The sequence below is a fragment of the Anolis sagrei genome, chromosome 2 (assembly GCF_037176765.1).
Source record: "Anolis sagrei isolate rAnoSag1 chromosome 2, rAnoSag1.mat, whole genome shotgun sequence".
In the NCBI taxonomy this organism is placed as follows: domain Eukaryota; kingdom Metazoa; phylum Chordata; class Lepidosauria; order Squamata; family Dactyloidae; genus Anolis; species Anolis sagrei.
In genome coordinates, this window is record NC_090022.1 from 5,428,505 (window position 1) to 5,436,880 (window position 8,376).

Sequence of the window (8,376 nt, forward strand, 5' to 3'; positions counted from 1 at the left end):
CCAACGCGCAGCAGCCAGATTACTAACGGGGGCTGGGTACAGGGAGCACACCACTCCGCTGCCACACCAGCTCCACTGGCTGCCAATTAGCTTCCGAGCACAATTCAAAGTGCTGGTGTTGACCTATAAAGCCCTAAACGACTTTGGCCCTGTTTACCTCTCCAAACGTATTCTCCCCTATGAACCATCAAGATTATTAAGATCGTCTGGAGAGGCCCTGCTCTCGGTCTCACCAGCCTCTCAAGCGTGTCTGGTGGGGACGAGGGACAGGGCCTTCTCGATGGTGGCCCCTCGACTCTGGAACTCTCTCCCTCCGGAGGTCAGAACCGCCCCGTCTATCCTGACTTTCAGGAAACGGGTGAAGACGTGGCTGTGGAGTCAGGCTTTTAATGAATAAGACAACACCCTAGGATCCTGGATGGAAGTTGATATAGATCTGGTTTTTAATACGACGACTGACCTTCGTATATATATATATATAGTGTCAGGCATGTAGCCGGGGGGGGGGGGGGCTCGGGGGGCTTCAGCCCCACCCCCCAAATTCTCATGGTGGTTTGCGAAAAGGCCTTACTGGTGCATTATTTAAACTGTTATGTTTATTCATATCATGATCTGATCACCATACTCAATATATCCCATATGCATGGGGGTATTGGGGTAATGATACAAAAGATTTGCTAGGCTAGACCCTCTTTCACTCAGACTCAGCCCCCCCGAAACTCAGCCCCCCCCGAAACTCCCCCTGAATTTTTTTAGCCCCCCCCCCCCCCCCGAAACGAAATCCTGGCTACGGGCCTGTATAGTGTATTTTAAATTTGTTATTGTAATTTGTGATATATGATATTTTAATTATTGTATTTGTTTTTATGTCTGGAAACCGGGCTGAGTCCCTCGATGAGGTTGAGAAGTTCGGTATTGAAAACTTCGAAATAAATAAATAAATAAATAAACAAATCAAGGCCAGTAATGTTTATCTGTTGGGATCCACCCCAATTCCAAAAGGAGAATAGGATGAGATACCAAAAATTAGAAGTCTTGTGTTTATTTCTTTCTGACAGCTGACTCAATCAAGATCCAGGAAGCCCAGGAGTGAGAGATTGGCTTTAAGGAACAACAGCCTTTCCGGTGTTTTAGGGTTCAGCTCACTGTGTTGTGCAGTGGCTACATCTCTACACATGCTGAACAGCCTCTTGCTTGCCACACTGGTAGGTGGGCAGCTGAGGTACTTCCTGGCCACAATGGCCAGATCTGGTCACCTCTGGTTGTGGGACTCCCAGTAGACAACAGGCCACAGGACAGATCCTCCAAAGGCTCCTCCAGGTACTGTTGTACAGAAGCACCTAGGCCTGTCGTTCGTTGCTGGCTGCTGAGAAGCAGCCAAGCTAACGCAAAAAGCCCCAAAATCTTTCCCTGCTGGCTGGCAGCAAGTAAGGCAAGCAAGCACTGCAGGCAGGAGAGAGCGCAGCAACAAATTGGCTGGCAGCACCAAAAGACGCACCCACAATAGGTGCTTTGGGGGCAGTCGCCCCATTAAACAGTCTTGTGACATCACTGTTTTCTTGGCATTTGATTGGCCCAAACACCTCTTCCTCCTACTCAGAGGCATGGGGAAGGACTCCCTGTGATGCATGAGGAAAGCCATGTGGCCCAAAAACCAAATAAACAGTTACTGGTCAACTTTCTCTTTCATTTCACCCCTTCTTTCAGTCAAGAAGGAGGTATTTCATTTCGTGAGATCCAAATGGACGGTACGAAACGAAAGCAGGAAAGAAACAAATGAGACAAATACTGGGTCCATGATTACTATTTACTGTCCTGATTTCAAAGTTTTTTAAAATACTGGTATCCAGATTTTGTTCATTTTCATTTTTTTCCCTTTCTGTTGAAATTGTCCTCATGCTTGTGGATTTCAATGGCTTCTCTGTGTAGTGTGACATAGTGGCTGTTAGCATTTCTGTGTTCTCAAATAATATGATCCCCAAGTACAAGTTTGTGGGAGATGACCATTGCATCTCCCTAGGCTGCTCTTGGAGAGATGATGCTGGAGCACTCCCACGCTGCGAACACAGTCTTTCAGTGGGAGTGGGGCTCCATCCAGAACTGGGTGAAACATCTGCAATCCTAGGTTAGGACCCTTAATGCACTTTTGTGTTAGCTGGGTTCAGTTTCAATTTGTTTTTCAACTTTTTTTATCAACTCCAGCCATTAATTTAGAGAAGATATACTATCCTTTGCTAAAAATGTCTTTGAAGACATGGAGAAATATTGATTTTGGTGTCATTGGTGTACTGATAGCACCCCACTTCTGGATGATATTTCCCAGCGGTTTCATGTAAATGCTTGTCGGATGCCATATAACAGCTCGGAGAAGCACCTATCCCCAAGCACCACCATCTGGACCCTGCCTGTGAGGGACAATAGGAACCACTGCAAAACAGTGCCTCTGATTCTTATATCCCCCAGGTGTTCCAGAAAGTTATCACTGTTGATATCAAATGCCATTCAGAGTTCTAGAAGCACCAACAGCAGCACACACCCCTTGTCAGTGATAAAATGGAGATCATTCACTAAGATGGCCATAGCAGTCTCAACTCTGTATCCAGCTCTGATGCCAGGTTGAAATGGGTTGAGGAAGTGTGTGTCATCCAAGACTGCCTGGAGTTGAAGGGAATATCTGGTATTATTGAATATATATTCTCATACATTACCTGAGCACACAACTGCAGCACTTTCTCTACGGTAGTAGTATTCCTCATCAGTATAGTCACAATCACTGAGAGCATCTTCTGTTCCTTTACAGTTGAAAGAGAGTGTCCAGACATGACTGTTTGTTCTTCCAAAGTAATCTCCCCAAGGAATTGATATGACATCTCCACACTCAAGTTCCTTGCACAAAACCTGAGCATGATTCAGACCCCATCGAGGGTCACACAGAGTCCCCCACTCCTGGTTGTGGAATACTTCAATTCTCCCAGAACAGCGACTGAAACCATTCACCAATCTTATCTTTTTTGGATCTGAAATAGGCATAACTCCTGTTACTTCTTCTCACCATTTCTTCACCAAGGAAACAACACAAATGATCACATGGTGAAAGCAGTTCAGAAATATTGTGTTACTCTGTAGCAGATATGGGCAAACTTTGGTCCTCCAGGTGTTTTGGACTTCAACTCCCATCATTCCTAAAAGCAGAAAAGCTGATGGGGATTTCAAGGAGTGAAGTCCAAAACATCTGGAGGGCCAAAGTTTTCCCATGCCTGCTACAGAGTCACTCTCTGAATGCATCTGAAATTACAATATATGTGCTTACTGACAAAACTTTTACTTGCATGTTTTGATTGTCTCCTCATTGGCTTGATCCTGGGAAAGTTTCACTGCTTTCCACCTCCCAATGTTGGGCTTTAAATACCTTCAATGAGCAGGAAGATTCTGAGATACAGAATCATGAATAGAGTTGGAAGATATTGCATGGGACATCTAGTCCTATCCCCTGACATACAGGAAAAGCAAAATCAGATGGCCATCCAGCCTCTGTTTAAAAGCTTCCAGAGGGGGAGCTTGCACTACACTCCAAAGCAGTGAGTTCCATTGTTGAACAAGGGTCCTTCCACACAGCCATATAACCCAGCATGTCAGGGCAGAAAATCCCACAATATCTGCTTTGAACTGGTTATCTGAGTTCACACTGCCGTATATTCCAGTTCAAAGCCAATAATGTGGGATTTTATTCAGCTGTGTGGAAGGGGCCCAACTCTTGAGGTGAGAAAGTTTTTCCTGGTGGTCAGGTGGAATCTCCTTTCCTGTAGTTTGAACCTATTGCTCCTAGTCTTAGTCTCCAGGGCAGCAGAAATCAAACCTGTTCCTTATTACATCCTTTCACTTACTGAAACGTGGCTCTTGCTTCTCCTCTCACTCAGCTCTTTAAGCCGCTCCATAGAGGGCATGGTCTCCAGACACTTGATCACTTTAGCCACTCTCTACTGGATGTGTTCCAGCTTGTCAATATCTCTCTTAAACTGTGGTGACCAGAACTGAACACACCATGACTTCAACTTGATCTGGACATTACAGTTAGTCCCCAAAGTTATGAACAAGATTGGTTCTGTCGAATTGTTCTTAAGCTGAGTTTGTATATGTCAGAACAGCTACATGTTTTAAGTGTAGTTCCAGATGTGTGCGTGTGTTTGTGTGTGCATATATATAAGCTTCAGATAGCATAGGGAACGATTAACACACACTGTGGTGTTTGTTTTGGTGTCTCTGCCCCTGTTCAGAAGATTCAGAAGATTTCGCCTCACTTTCTGTCCCCGTGAAAATTGGATTTTGAATGTGTTGAATAGCCCTGGGCCTAGGACAGAGCCCTGCGGCATCCCAACACTCACTTTTCCTGGTATTGATGTCAAGCTTACTGGATGGTAATTGTTTGGGTCCTATTTCTTCCCTTCTTGAAAACAGGGACAACATTTGCTTTCCTGAATGGAGAGTGAGTAACTGGAAAAACTATACCCGCAAAAGCAGCAAAAGCAAGTATTTCTGTAATTAATGTGACTCGTTTAAAAATACAATAATGTTTAGTAAAATAGAAGAAAGTAGAAAAAGAAGGAGACCATGACAGATGGCCTTATTCAAATTAAGGAAATTGTGGACTTGAATTTGCGAGACAGAAAGAGGACAATTGATGACCCAAGGTCTTGGGGGTCTCTCATTCATGAGGTTGTCATAAGTCAAAAACAACATGATTGCAAATAACAAGAATAACAACTTGGCAACTTGGATCTATACTGATTCATTATTTTATAGTGATGTAATCCTACCTGCACACTCCACACTTGCATCTCTGCTGTGGTCACAGCTGTGTTCTCCCCACTGTCCTTTGGGGCATTGCATTAAAGATCCTTCTTTCCCAGTGCAGTTCATTTCCTTTAGCCAGATGGGACCAGTCCCTCTTCCAAAATGTGCTCCACCGGATGCCCTCAAGGCCTCTCCACAGCCCAGTTCCCTGCACACAACTTGGGCATCCTGTAGATCCCAGCCAGCATCACAAATCGTCCCCCACGTTTCATTGTGAAACACCTCGACCCTTCCAGAACAGTTACTGGAGCCATTCACAAGGCGAAGCTCTGATGAAACAGAAGTGTTACAGCATCACACTAATTTTTCAGTCTTAGGGGATTTCCTGGGGTTCTCACAATAAAGATTGGGAATGCTGTGAAGGTATTTATTGTCAGTGTATGATTTATGTATGATGTATGTTTAAATGTAATTTTATGCAATAGGATTGTGATTGTAATAGAATTGTATTGTCAGGATGTATTCTGACACAGAAGGGTTAAACAGCAGAGTTAGCAAGCTGTGAATATGTGACCCTGAGTTCTTGTCTTGAAAGATTAGAGAGTGCATGAGAAAAACTCCCTTCTAGTTACAGTGTATTATCTTAGTTTTGATTCCTTTTGGTTTGTCCTTTGTGTGTGCCTACTGTCCACGTATGGTGTATATTTTGAGCTGCTTAAGTAAAGCTGAATACCTGCTTTTATTGGAGACTCCAGAATCTATTATTCAGAGCTTCTGCAACACTCTGCTAACTCCAACAATAGGGTTATGGGTCCACACTGACCGGGCCTGTTAACCTGGACCTGCTGACCTACAGAGCTGCTGACCAGGTTTGAGGCTGCGATTGAAGCTGTGTGGTTTGGACTGGTGACTGGAGCCTGTTTCTACCGAGAGCTGGTGAGTGTCTTCGGAGGAAGACTGATTCCGGGAGTAAGCAGAGTTGTGAGCGGGGCTTGCTGGACCCAGATCGATGATCGGAAAGTGTGAAGCCGTAAAGTCATAAAGTTGGAAACCAGAGGGGAGACTGCCAGATGCCAGTGATGGTGTGAATCAGCGGCTGGGCTGCTTCTAATCCGTTGACGGTGATTGAGACACTCAGTGACCATAATTATAAACAATGGTCTGTGTTTATGCAGCATTTGCTTGCGAGAGATGGCTTGCAAAAGACTGTTTTAGGCATGGAAGTTGACCAGGAGAAGAATCAGAAGGGGCTAGCAAGCCTGATTCTTTTTTTGATGCTGGATCAACTGGTTCATGTGCAAGGTCTGCAAACTGCCAAAGAAGCTTGGGATGCTCTCCGCGCTGTGCACCTGAGACAGAGTACACTTGCCAAAATGATATGGACTAAGAGGCTGTATCGTACTAAGCTGGAGGAAGGTGGAGATGTAAGAGCGCATGTGAAAAGGATGAGAGAGCTTCTTCTTGGAATGCCAAACCAGAGGTGTTGAAATCAGCGGTGAGAATCAAAGTTACATTTTGATGTATTCGCTAAATGATGAATGGGATCATTTGTTGTTTTCCCTACAAGCGGTGAGAGCTCAAGATCTCACGTTGGATTTAGTCTGTTCCAGAATCCTGGAGGAAGAAGACAGACAGTTGTTTGAGAGAGAACAGCATGGAGGCTGCAGGAATGAGGGGGAGAACACAAATGGAGGCTTTTCCTGCGAGCGTGCGAGCAGCAGCGGCTGTACAGAGATGTTATGCCTGTAACAAACCGGGACATTTGGCCAGAGACTGCAAGGCAAGCCATGCCAGAGGGGGTTCCAGCAAAGGAGGACGCCGTGGTGGTGGAGCATCAGACTTTGCCAGAGGCAGAGTGATGATGGCGGCAGCTGGAGATGTGGACAGTGTCCAAAGTGATAAATGGGTGCTTGATTCCGATGCTACTCATCACATCACCAACAATCTCTCTAGTCTGAGGAATGTGGAGTCTCTGGAAGGAGTGACAGTAACTCAGGCAGATGGGTCTTTACAAATGTTTTCTCAATTTGGGACTTGTTATATTCCTTGTCTGAGAGTGTATTGGGAAAACGTTATTATTATTATATTATTATAACTTTATTTGTACCCCGCTAGCATCTCCCAAGGGATTCGATGCGGCTTACAACGGGCTGAGGCCCACACAACACAACAATACAACAATACAGTACCTAGCAAATAAAAACAGTTAAGCAAAAACAATAACAAAAGCGGTACAACAAGACATTATTAAAAACTGTGCCGGCCAGAGTAGGGGTACAGGATTAAAAGTGCTGATGTGTCTGTTTGTTCCACAGATGAAATCCAATCTGCTTAGTGTGGCCACATTGACTGACCACCAATACAAAGTTTCTTTTAAAGGCATCTATTGTTATGTACACGACAAGGAAGGAAAGTTAGTAAGAAAAGGGGTGAAACGAAACAAAATGTATGAAATATTTAACAAAGTGAATAATGTTGGAGAGGAAAATGTTGAGATCTTATGTGTAGGCAGCCAGATACAACACGATCGTTGTGTACATTTGTTTAATCGTGTTATGGGGCATGCAAACATGGAAATCTTAAAGAAAACACTTAATCTATGTCCAGATTATTAAATGGAGTCGTGTTACTATGATTTGGATTGTGCAATTTGTCAGGAAGTGAAGAAGGTGCTTATAAAGTTTTTACAAACAATCAAAAATTAAGGTAAATAACTTGTTTGAAAAAGCACATGTGCATATCGAAGGTCCTTTCGATGAGAGTGGTGGTGGATCAAAATATGTAATGTTGATTGTTGAAAGGTTAAGCAGATTTGGTTATGTGTATTTTCTAAAAGATGTGTCTGAAGCAACTGAGAAACTGTCTAATTGGCTGAACTTGATTGAAAATGTTTATGATAAGAAATTGGGCACACTTATAATTGATAAAGGAGCAGAAATTTGCAGTGATGAAATTAAACAATTCGTGACATCTAAAGATATTGATTGAATGGAGATTGGTCAATTTAAAAATGAGGAAGGGATTGCGGAAAAGAGAATGCAAGTTCTGAGTGAAATGAAAACATGTATTTTGAAAGGTAGTCATTTGTCAAATGTGTATTGGCCAGAGCTGTTACATACTTGCAATTATCTGACCAATAGATTATGGGACGAATGTGTACAAGACATACCTTTTTGCAAGATGTATAATTATGTCCCAAATTACAAATACTTAAGAATATTTGGCCAAAAAGCGAATACGTTAATTCCTGCAAGTGAGAACTCAAAAATGACAGAGACACAGGGAAATGACATTTATTGGTTATAATAAAAGGTTTTACAAATTTCTGGATATGACCAAGACTGTGAAATTAGCGAAAATTGCCTATTTTGAAAGACCTAGAGATTGGAGTCAAATTCATTCAAACACAGAGTGTTTGTATGGCTTTCCTAAAGCTAGTGAGAGAACTGTAAGTGAAGAAAGTAGAGTGACACCTTGTGATGAAGTGGAGCAACAGCAATCAGTGAAAATAGAGAATTTAACGCCTTAGCAAAGTTCACCCAGAAGTAAAACAGCAAAAACAACAGGAGCAAAACAAAAAGCAGC

The 8,376-nt window shown here is 43.2% G+C and overlaps 1 protein-coding gene across 1 annotated transcript in view; it reads right to left on the reverse strand.

The window, feature by feature from the left end:
* Window positions 1–3,014, reverse strand: part of LOC137096243 (scavenger receptor cysteine-rich type 1 protein M130-like) — an 87,993-nt gene extending 84,979 nt beyond the window's left edge. The window contains exon 1 of the mRNA XM_067465027.1: window positions 2,709–3,014. The gene's annotated coding sequence lies outside the window, so the exon portion shown is untranslated. The remainder of the gene's footprint in view (window positions 1–2,708) is intronic.
* Window positions 3,015–8,376: the final 5,362 nt, after the last annotated feature.